The sequence below is a fragment of the Primulina eburnea genome, chromosome 5 (genome assembly GCF_022965805.1).
Source record: "Primulina eburnea isolate SZY01 chromosome 5, ASM2296580v1, whole genome shotgun sequence".
Lineage (NCBI taxonomy): Eukaryota > Viridiplantae > Streptophyta > Magnoliopsida > Lamiales > Gesneriaceae > Primulina > Primulina eburnea.
This window is the reverse complement of record NC_133105.1, coordinates 15684830-15697031: the sequence shown is the minus strand read 5'-3', so window position 1 is coordinate 15697031 and position 12202 is coordinate 15684830. Positions and strand designations below refer to the sequence as shown.

General features: G+C 41.0%; 1 non-coding gene across 1 annotated transcript; it reads right to left on the bottom strand.

Moving 5' to 3' along the window:
• Nucleotides 1–5038: 5038 nt before the first annotated feature.
• On the bottom strand, nt 5039–5144 carry LOC140833202 (small nucleolar RNA R71). Its single transcript, XR_012118335.1, has one exon. It is a non-coding gene; the product is annotated as a small nucleolar RNA R71 (small nucleolar RNA).
• Nucleotides 5145–12202: the final 7058 nt, after the last annotated feature.

Below are 12202 nucleotides of genomic sequence, written 5' to 3'. Positions count from 1 at the left end.
GACTTCAGTACTATGTTCCTATCGACGCAGGCTACCTCTGGACGTAAGTTTTATTAAGTTTTGATATGTCTTGAAATTATGGTATTGACAGAATCGGATATGATTCATATATGATGTTCTTGATATGTTAGACATCGTATAATCGAAACCGGATTGAAGAACGGATACCTTATAGAATTGTTATGATTTTCAGAATGGATTTGATTGAGATGTGATATCATATTTGAATTATTATTGATTATGAGTTGAGGAAATTGATAGTTGTTGATGTGTATTGCTGGGTATATTAAGATTGTGCAGTTAAGCCGTTGAAACAGAATTTGATTTAGTTCTGATTATATCCAGTCTTGATCTGAGTTGTATATTGATACGATACCTTCGATATTGTCATTGCCAGATTGAGTATTGACAGGCTTTGAGTTCGAGACTTCGACAGATTCAGATAGACTGAAAGAAAGGTATAAATAAATGTTGATTTGGGATTGCACAACTCGAGTTAGATTGACTTGAGTTTCCCAAAATCACATACTGAATGATTATTGCATTTTATATTTGCAATGTTTGATATTGATATGCTTACTCTATTGATTATAGCAAAGCATGAGTTAGAGTTGGGCAGAACCGCCTAGTCTTTGACAGAACCGTCATGGCAGAACCGCCAAGTCACTGGACTTTTGGATATATATCGATAGACTGAGGAGAAGACCGCCTCCTATTTCAGATCTTCAAAATATACCGCCAAAGTCTGGGACTAAGAACGTACCACCATCTAGCTGGGGTAAAGTAGATGGGAGAACGTTGCGTTCTTATTTAGATCGGGATCCCTAGATTAGGATGAGTCGAGTCAGAGTTCAGAAGTCACAGAGTGTGATTCAGAGTTTGTTTTTATATAGGTGGTTCAGATTTGATACTTGTTATTGATATGTGTTTCATGCTTTTATATATGCTTTTATATGACTGCATGTTTACATTATTTATACTGGGATATATGTATCTCACCGGAGTTATCCGGCTGTTGTCGTGTTTGTATGTGTGCATGGCAACAGGTGGGACAGGATCAGGGTCAAGAAGATGAGGAGAGATCGGGATTAGAGTGGAGACTACGGACTTCGATGTAAATAGAGTTGAACACTTGATAATTAGTTTTTGAACCTTAGATTTAGATGAATGTATGTTGTACAAGATTTATACTTTTATACTGATATGTATATTAGATTGGTTTCATTATGTTCCGCACTATATTTTAAAAAAAATTTAGACCCAGATTAATTATTTTGATCCAATTTATCCCAATCACGATTAAGAAAATGATTAGCGTCCGGGTTCCCACACAAGGAATACCTCTGCTCCTTTCTGTAATAATCGAATCATAGATAACGCAGATATCAAAAAAATTCGCGATCTGGAACCCTTACCGTAAAATTTCCACTCTTCAGCCATTTCAGGTCTGAATCTTACAATTTTTTGGAAACAATCTACGGTAGCTCTGTACTTGGTCAGCATATCGAACCAATAATACAGTCAAAATCAGACAACCCAAGTACAATACAGTCTAACTCAATCTCATGTCCGTCATACTATAGCATACAATGTCTAACATAATTCACTGATATAAGACCTCTCCCCAAGGGTGAAAAGATAGATACCACAGTAGATAAGGACTCAACAGGAAAAACATGCATTAATGCAAATCGTTTAGAGATAAATGTATGGGATGAACCAGTATCTATCAATACATAAGAAGGCTAACCACAAAGAGAACATTTACTTGCAACTACATCATCAGGTGCGTCCTAGGCTTGTTCCTCGGTCAATGAAAACACTCTCACCTGCTGTCTCGGAGGTTGGCTAACACTCTGGCTTTCTCCTGGCCTTGGCTGTGACTAGGTAGAGGATGGCTGAAAGAGTGAACATTAGATGATCATCTACCAGTCTGAGCCACAGATCCAGATGATTCTGCTCCCTGGGTTCGTTGGGAACCTCGCTATGGACAGACTTTAGCAAAGTGTCCTGGCTGTCGGCAGGTGTTGCAACTACCAAACACATATTGGCATTGCTCTGTGGGATGTATTCCTCCACAGGTTCTACAATAAACCCTTGTATAACTCTGGCTAGAACCAGTCTGTCGTGAGCCACTGGAACTAGATGAACTACTTCCAGATTTCTTAAACGGTTTTCCTCTGGCTTTCAGATTATCTTTCTTTCCGTTGCTACTACCGCCACTATCAAATCTAGGAGGGGGCTGCGTGAATTGAGCTGGAAGTTGTTGCTGTTTCTGTGGTTGAGCAACATACAACATTCCTCGCTGTTTGATCAAGCTTGCTTCAGTTCCCTTTACTCTGTTCAAGGCATCAGCAAAATTATGGGGTCGCCCCGTATTTACCAGTGTAAAAATCTCAAGATTCATTCCATTAATGAACTGATCAGGAACAACTTCATCATTCTCAGCAACGTGTGGAGCAAAATGCAGCAAGGTAGAGAATTTAGCCACATATTCTTCAATGTTCAGCTAACCCTGTTTCAAGTTAGAAAAATCTTCACCCTTGTCCTTTCGGTATGATACTGGGAAAAATCTTTGATAAATTCAGCTTTGAAGATCTTCCACGTAATCACCGTACCACGATGTTCTAAGGCTTTCTTGGTTGTGAGTCACCAACTCTTTGCGACCTCGTGTAACTGGTGCCCAATCAGTTTGACCCTACACTCATCTGTATAGTTAAGTGAATCAAACAACATCTTCACGTCATCAAGCCAGCTCTCGCAGTCAATAGAGTTCTCAGTGCCTCTCAAAGTCGGCGGTTTGAATGACTAAATCTTTTCAACAATGTTTCCATAGGTGCCGCTGTTACATCCATCTGATCATTCGACGTACTACCCTGTTCTGGTATATGTGATATGTGTGATTTTTACGTATTTTATTGCATTAATTTGTGTGTGTTTGCATTGTGCATGCGTACATTTCGTTTACATTCTGTTCATTTTAGAGTAAAAATTTGCATGTGATCGTGTCTCACTTGGATATGACGAAATTGCAGGAAAAATGACCGGAAAAACAAAAATCGGAGCCAAGTGCCAAGTCAAGGAAATAAGGTGCAGAAGAGTTGGCGCTTGGGCGGTGATATTGTACCGCTCGAGCGCGAGAGGTTAAAGGCCAAGGAGAATTCCAGAGAGGTCGGCGCTCGAGCGGTTGTTTTCTACCGCTCGAGCGCGACCCATGAGCCGAGAAGAGAAAAGTTACAGAAGAATTGGCGCTCGAGCGGTAATTCCCTACCGCCCGAGCACGAGAAGCCGCATACCCCAAGTGTTTTACAGAGAGTGTGGCGCTCGAGCGGAAATTCTTTACCGCCCGAGCGCCAACTAATTTTGGCAAGATTTCTTGTCCGATCTTTTACCTTATTTTGGAAAAGGGAAAATATGGAAAGGGAAGAGGCACGAATTGGGGGAAGATGGAGACTTCATTGAAGAGACGGCTCGGAGCTTTGGAGAGATTTTTGCGCTTGGATTGAAGATTCGAGGATTTCCGGGCACCGTTCTTCGCATTTTTCGACAAATCTAGTATTTCTAATTTAGTTTTCATCTTTTAAACATTTTTTTGCTTAGTTTAATTATGAATTCTAGCAGCTAACTTTTTAATATTTGTTGGGATTTAAGGGGATCCTACCCCAGACTTTGATTTTAGTTAATCTATACTTCGATTGTTGATTTGTTCTTGATTATACTATTGCTTGAGCGTGTTGTTAAAGCGTAGCAAACTTTAATAACAAATTTTATATCACGAGTGAGTTCGAGAGAATAACTTGTGATAGGAACGAATAGTATAATCCACGGATATACAATTTACATAGATATATGAAATTGGATATGTGCCGATAGTCATAGTCCTAAGGGTCGAAAACTAGGGGGTTTATAGATCGAAATGTGATTCACTCTTGATAAATAATTAAATATATTTAATTACTTCATTGAGTAGAATTAGTTTGGTATAGCTCGAGAGAGTGTGTTCAATAGAATAGGAAATCCTGTCGGAAGATTGATCACGATCGAGCGAATTAATTAATTAACGAGGGGTAGGTGAGCCGAAATTCCCAACAAATTCACTTTTTATTGAAACTAAATCAATTGGTCTAGCATTTATATTTTAGCATTTAATCCTTGAAGCCATTTATCAAGTTTTATTTTATGTTATTAGTTATAAAACAAACCACTCAAATTTCGTGCTAAAGATTTCATAACTGAAAATAATAATTGTTAAACACAGTCTTCAGCGGAACGATACTCGTACTCTTGTACACTATATTATTACTTGACATCGTGCACTTGCGATTAATTTTCGAGCTTACAAAACCATATTTTTATTGGGGATTTTACCGTGCAAGTTTTGTTCGATCAAGTTTTTGGCTCCGTTGCCGGGGATTGTTAATCTACAATTTTATTTTTAGTTATTTTCTTTAGCATTCTTTTATTTTTCTTGAGCTAACACTCCATATTTTATTCCAGATATCTTGTCTAGTGCATGCCAAAGTCACTTGACATGGAGCTCGAATTCGATCCTGAAATTGAAAGAACTTTCCGCAGGAGAAGAAACAGAGACTTAAAGAACTGTTGGAGAGACACGAGCAAGAACGTGAGGAGGAACAGCGTGAAAATAGACAAGTTGAGATGCCACGCCGCATACCGATGCTAGAGTATGCCAAGCCTTCTTTGGAGGGTGCACGCCCTAGCATTGTGAGGCCTATCGTGCGGGCAAATCACTTTGAAATCAAGCCAGCTATAATCCAGATGATTCAGAACACAGTCCAATTTGGAGGAACTGCAGTAGATGACCCAAACACACACATCGCGGATTTTCTTGAAATTTGCGATACTTTTAAATTCAATGGAGTTTCTGATGATGCTGTTAGATTGCGGTTGTTTCCTTTCTCTTTACGTGATAAAGCTAAAGCATGGTTAAATTGTTTGCCTGTAGGTTCGATCACTACATGGGAAGATAGGGCGAAAGCATTTCTCATTAAATACTTTCCTCCATCAAAGACCATGAAGCTGCAGGCAGACATTACCACATTTGCTCAATTCGATCAGGAGTCTTTATATGAGGCATGGGAACGCTTCAAGGATCTACTACGAAGATGCCCACATCACGAATTACCACTTGGGTTAGTCGTTCAAACATTTTATTATGGTTTGCTTACTCCTAACCGCACTATGATAGATGCTGCTGTGTGTGGGAACTTATTGAGAAAAACTGCGGAAGAAGGATATGAGTTGTTGGAGTAAATGGCTGCGAGCAGTTATCATCATCAATCTGAAAGGAACAACCGGCGGAAAAGTGCAGGAGTTCACCAGGTAACTGACCTTTCCGCTATTACTGCACAACTTGATGTTTTGAACAGGAAACTAGACAGCTTGAATGTGGGTGGCACGACTATGCGTCTTCAAGAGATATTTTGTGAAAAGTGTGAAGGGGAACACTATGTGAAGGACTATCAAGATGACAATCCATTTTATGTGCAAGAAGGGGCACCAATAAATCAAGTAGGGGTCCAAAACCGCCCAAGGAATGACCCTTATTCGAACAAATACAATCTGGGGTGGAGGCAACACCCAAACTTCTCATGGGGTGGTCAAAACAGCCAAAATAGACCACAAAGAGGACAATCATATGGGAAACAACCGATGTACAGATCTGATCCTCCTAGAGAAGAGAAGTCCAATTTGAAGCAGATGATGTCTAAGTTTATTTCATCCACTGAAACTAGACTTCAAAATCAGGATGCATCGATAAAAGGGCTTGAAAATCAGATTGGTCAGTTAGCGAAGATGATAGCAAGTAGAGAGCCAGGCACCTTTCCAAGTAACACCGAGACTAATCCAAAAGAGCAAGTGAAGGCCATTGAGTTGAAGAGTGGGAAAGTTTTGGAGTCAAGAGAGAAAGAGAAAACTCAAACATTGGATGAGCAGACTGCGACATCTAAAGGTAAGTCTTCTAACTCTACACTAGCACCCACTGCACAACCTAAAATTGTTATTCTTCCACCTTTCCCTGCAGCATTGAAAAAAGCAAAACTAGATGCACAATTCGGTAAGTTTCTTGAGGTATTTAAAAAATTGCATATCAATATTCCCTTCGCTATGCTTTAATGCAAATGCCTAGTTATGCAAAATTTTTGAAGGACATATTGGCCAATAAGAGGAAGTTGGAGGATCACATGACAGTGCACTTAACTTAAAATTGCTCCGCTTTGGTGCAAAACAAAATCCCACCGAAACTAAAAGACCCAGGGAGTTCTCTATTCCTTGCATGATTGGTGATGTAGTTTTTCACAAAGCTTTGTGTGATCTTGGTGCAAGTATTAATCTTATGCCTTTGTCTGTGTTCAGGAACCTTGGGTTGGGGGAACCTAAGCCAACAAGGATGTCTTTATAGTTGACAGACAGATCTGTCAAGTATCCGCGGGGAGTTATTGAGGATGTTCTAGTGAAAGTAGATAAGTTTATTTTTTCTGTTGATTTCGTGGTGTTAGACATGGAGGAGGATATGGAGATGCCTTTGATTTTGGGGAGACCATTCCTTGCGACTGGCAAGGCCCTGATTGATGTTCAAGAAGGGAAGTTGAGATTGAGAGTGGGGGAGGAAGAGATTACTTTTGATGTTTTTAAGGCACTTAAGCACACTTTGCATTCTGATAGTTGTTTTAGAATTGATGCTTTTGATCCCCTTGTGTCTAACTATGTGCAGGATGCTCTTAGGGATCCTTTGGAGGCCACTATCACTACTCAATTGGGAGAAGCGGAATTGGAAGAAGAAAAAGCTGAAATAGTGGCATACTTTAATGCCAACCATCCATGGAGAAAGCCAATGAGGATGAGGTTAGAGGATTTGGGAGATCGAAAAGACTTGATCCCACAGAAGTCAGGCCTGGAGGAGCCCCCGACACTCGAGCTCAAACCACTGCCTCCACACCTAAAGTACGTATACCTAGGTGAGCACAACACTTTACCGGTCATTATTTCTGCTGCTTTGACAGATGTGATGGAGGACAAACTGTTGAAAGTCTTGAAAGCGCACAAGAGTGCTTTTGCGTGGAAGGTGGCGGATATCAAAGGAATCAATCCATCAGTCTGCATGCACAAGATCTTGATGGAAGATAAGTACTCACCTCTTGTGCAACCTCAAAGACGATTAAATCCAAAGATGCAAGAGGTAGTAAAAGCAGAGACTATCAAACTCCTTGATGCAGGTATTATCTATCCTATATCTGATAGTGCATGGGTAAGTCTTATTCAGTGTGTGCCGAAAAAAGGTGGGATTACTATGATCACAAATGAACAAAATGAGTTAATACCAACTAGGAAAATTACGGGATGGCGTGTGTGCATTGGTTATAGGAAATTAAATGATGCTACCCATAAAGATCACTTTCCATTGCCCTTCATTGATCAAATGCTTGAGAGGTTAGCGGGTCATGAGTTTTATTGTTTGTCGGATGGGTATTCAGGGTATAACCAAATTATGATTCCGCCGGAGGACCAAGAGAAAACCACTTTCACTTGTCCTTATGGCACCTTTTCTTATAGACGGATGCCCTTTGGTTTGTGTAATGCCCCTGCCACGTTTCAACGATGCATGACCGCTATATTTCATGACATGATAGAAACATTTCTTGAGATTTTTATGGATGACTTCTCGATTTTTGGCTTTTCTTTTGATGACTGTTTGAAAAATTTGAAGGTGGTTTTGATGAGATGTGAGGAGACGAATTTGGTGCTGAATTGGGAAAAATGTCATTTCATGGTACAAGAAGGAATAGTATTGGGGCATAAGATATCAGGGAATAGAATGGAGGTGGATAAGGCGAAAGTAAAAGTTATCAAGAACTTACCACCTCCGGCATCCATAAAGGGAGTTAGAAGTTTTCTAGGCCATGCCGGTTTTTATCGGCGTTTTATCAAAGATTTTTCTAAAATTGCCAAACCTCTATCTTCCTTACTTATGAAAGATGTGCCCTTTGATTTTAATTCTAACTGTTTACAGGCATACGAGAACTTGAAGGAGCGCTTGGTGACGGCTCCTATCTTGGTGGCACCAGATTGGGATCTACCCTTCGAGGTCATGTGCGATGCCAGTGATACTGCGGTGGGGGCTGTACTTGAAAAGCGGAAAAACAAGGTATTTCACACAAATTATTACGCAAGTAAGACCTTAGATGAGGCTCAACTAAATTATGCGACGACTGAAAAGGAACTACTTGCAGTAGTATTTGCTTTCGATAAATTTCACTCATATCTTGTTTTATCGAAAGTCGTTGTTTACACTGATCACTCGGCACTGAAATATTTACTTGCTAAAAAAGATGCAAAGCCACGCTTACTTTGGTGGATTTTATTGTTGCAAGAGTTCGATTTGGAGATAAAAGATAAGAATGGTGTTGAGAATGTGTTGGCGGATCATTTGTCTAGACTAGAGCTTATTAGTAATGACTGTGTAGACAAGGCTATTAATTATTGGTTTACTGACGAGAAACTGTTTGAGATGAAACTTTGTCCTTGGTATGCAAATTTTGCTAACTTTATTGTCACAGGCACACCACCACCAAATCTATCATTTCACCAACGAAAGAAATTCTTCTCTGACGTGAAATATTATTTTTGGGAGGAACCGTTTTTTTAAGATTTGTGCAGATTCTATGATAAGAAGGTGTGTTGCAGAGGAGGAGTTCGATCAAATTCTCAATCACTGTCATGACCGTGAGGTAGGTGGTCATTTTGGACCGACGAGGACGGCATCGAAGGTACTTGAATGTGGCTTTTATTGGCCAACCCTTTTTAATGATGCTCGCTCTTATGTGCTAGCATGTGATAAATGCCAACGGACAGGTAACATCTCTAACCGTCATGAAATGCCCTTGAATAATATCATTGAGTGTGAGGTTTTTGATGTGTGGGGGATAGATTTCATGGGACCGTTTCCCAGTTCATTCACGAAAAAGTATATTTTGGTGGCGGTTGATTATGTGTCTAAGTGGGTAGAGGCAGAAGCATATGCCACTAATGATGTTCAGGTGGTCTTAAAATTTTTGAAGAAAAATATTTTTAAATATTTGGAACACCGCGAGCAATCATTAGTGATGATGGCACCCATTTTTGCAATAAATTATTTGAAAAACTCTTGAGAAAATATGGTGTCACACACAAGATCTCTACCCCATATCACCCCCAAATGAGTGGTCAAGTGGAAGTGTCGAACCGAGAGATAAAGCGAATTTTGGAGAAAGTTGTAGGTGTCAGTATGAAATATTGGTCGGTGAGGTTAGATGATGCTCTTTGGGCATATAGGACTGCTTTCAAAACACCTATAGGCACAACACCGTACAGGTTATTGTTTGGTAAAGCATGTCACTTACCTGTAGAGTTAGAGCATCGGGCATATTGGGCAACAAAAGCACTAAACTTTAACTTTACTGATGCAGGTGAACGGCGTTTGCTTCAACTAGATCAGTTGGAGGAATTCCGAAATTTAGCATATGATCTCGCGCTGTCCTACAAAGAAAAGACAAAGAGGGCTCATGACAGGCGAATCATCGAAAGGGAATTCCAAGAAGGCGAAAATGTCCTGCTCTATAACTCCCGGTTGAGACTGTTTCCAGGAAAACTGAAGTCCCGATGGTCCGGTCCATTCGTGATTTCGAAAATATACCCATCGGGAGCTGTACAATTGAAAGATGGAAAGGATGGGACACTTACGGTCAATTCCCAGCGACTGAAGCACTACATGGGTGGCACAATTGAGCCGCAACTTGGAATCACCCGGTTCCAAGATAATCCGAACTGAGACTGACCGACAGTCAAGCTCTCGACTATAAATTGAGAACTATCTCTCTTTCCCTCATTTTGCATTTAAGTCGAAATTTTTATGTCAGTTATTTTTATTTATTTATTAGTAATTATTATTCAAAAAATAAAAAAATAAAAAATAAATAAATAAATAAAAATAAAACGATTTTGGGCAAAGAGCTCGGCGCTCGAGCGGTAATTCTTCACCACCCGAGCGCGAACGCTTACCTCGGGATGAAAATTCCAGAGAGGCTGGCGCTCGAGCGGTAGTTTTCTACCGCTCGAGCGCGAATGCAATTAAAACCCGATTCCCCCTTTCCCCCTTTCATTCTGCGCGAACCCCCCTCAAATCCCTAACTCTCCCTCACTCTCTTCTTAGATTTTCTTGTGCAGGTTGTCAATTTCTCCTCCAATCCTCGGCAAGGTGGAACAATCGTCGTCGGGAAACAAGAATCTTCATCAATCCAATCACCATCTCCATCTTCAACCACCATGGCTCCCAAGAAACAAAGAGGTAACCCCGGTTCATCTTTTTCCACTTCCTCCACATTTGATAGAACACGCTTCGTAAGTGCGGAGGCTCGGGCTAGATACGACCATGCTAAAATTCACAGAAACCCCATTTCCAAAAGGGGATTTCGTCGCCAATTTGAGGATAGGTATTTAGAGCCCATTGTGGACTTGGATCGAAGGGGATGGGGAAAATTTAGTGAGCAACCTCAAGCGGCAGTGGTGTCGGTAGTCAGGGAATTCTATGCGAATGCTTGTGAGCGAACTGATGGTAGGGCGTTTGTTAGAAGCAAGCTTGTGCTGTTTGATTCATCTACGATTAACGCCCTCTTAGAAACAGCGGAGGTTGACGACTCCAACTTCCAGGCGTTGGTGGCTGATCCCAACTACACTTTGATTATCGAGACCCTATGCTATCCGGGGGCGATGTGAAAACCGTTGGGCGGACCGCCAAGTTGTTTTGAGGAGAAATACTTGAAAACTTAAGCTGCCATGTGGTATTTGTTTGTGGCCCGAAGGATGATGCCGGTCTCGCATAAGAGCGAGGTGCAAAAGGAACGAGCTGTGCTACTTTTTTCTTTGACCCAAGGATACGACATAAATCTGGGCAGACTTATAACTTCTCAGATCATGTTGAGTGCTCACAACAGCCACATCGGCATTTTCTTTCCGACGATCATATCCGAACTATGTGCACGGGGTGGGTACATTTCCGAGACGACGAGGAGTGGCTTCAACCGATGAAGCCAATTTGTCAGGAGGATGAACAGCGAAAAAGGGCGAAACGACGAGTGGACTTCCCCACTCAGGCGGAGGAAGCCGGTGGATCTAGCGCTGCTGTCTCTCGTCGCCCACAGCCCCGTAGACGCACTCAGACCGACAAAATGGACGAGAGTCTTGCCTACATGGCTCATCAACAGTAGGTCAACATCAATTTTCAGGCACAATTCACTCATTTAGACTCCATGATGATAACCATGCTCATCCACGGGGGCATGGACCCAGGAGAAATACCACCACAACCGCCGTTCATTCCTCCCTACCAATTTCAGTACGACTACCTTCATCAGGGGGATGCGGCAGGAGTGCCACCGCCGGAGCACGACGACGAGGAGCCTTGATCGGGGTAGTTCATTGTTTCCCCTTCCTTGCAATTTTCTTTCTTTACCGCCTTCTGTTTTCTTTCTTATCGTTGTTTCAGTCTAGCATGTTTTTATCTTTCATGTTTAGGAGTCTGCATTTGTGTTTGCATTTCTGTGTCTTGAGTCTTTTGTGCAATGGGGACATTGCACACTTTTAGTATGAGGGGGTCGTTGTACGTATTCTTATTTGTTTGCATTCGTATTTGTCTTGCATGAGTGTTAGTGATGGTGAAACTAGTAAATTGGTAGCCAATTATGATTGTGAGATAAATGAACTGCATGTTGTTTAGCCTTATCCCTCGTTATGAATACCTCGGTTTTGTAAGTTTTCATATGCACATAAAAGTGGGTTTTGGTGGTGGTGTGAATGACAGTCGAGTTTAAAATATCTGTGGGAGAAACTGAGAGAAACATGATATGCGGGTTGCACTTGAATGAATTTTGGTTGATAGGAGTGACCAACCGGTAGCATTAACTCGAGTAGATAATCAAAGAGTACCTCAAATCCTCTTGTTCCCAATCGTGCATAGAATCTAAAAATCCATCCCTAGGCCATCTGAAAGCAAACACTTTATATTCAGAACCTAGGGAGTACACATGAGAAAATTATGCACTAAAAAAAAGAAAGAAAAAAAAATTATAAATAAATAAATAAAAAGGGGATGTAAGGTGTGGGGGAGCCAAAAAAGGGATGAAATCCTATCCCGAGGCTAAAAAGA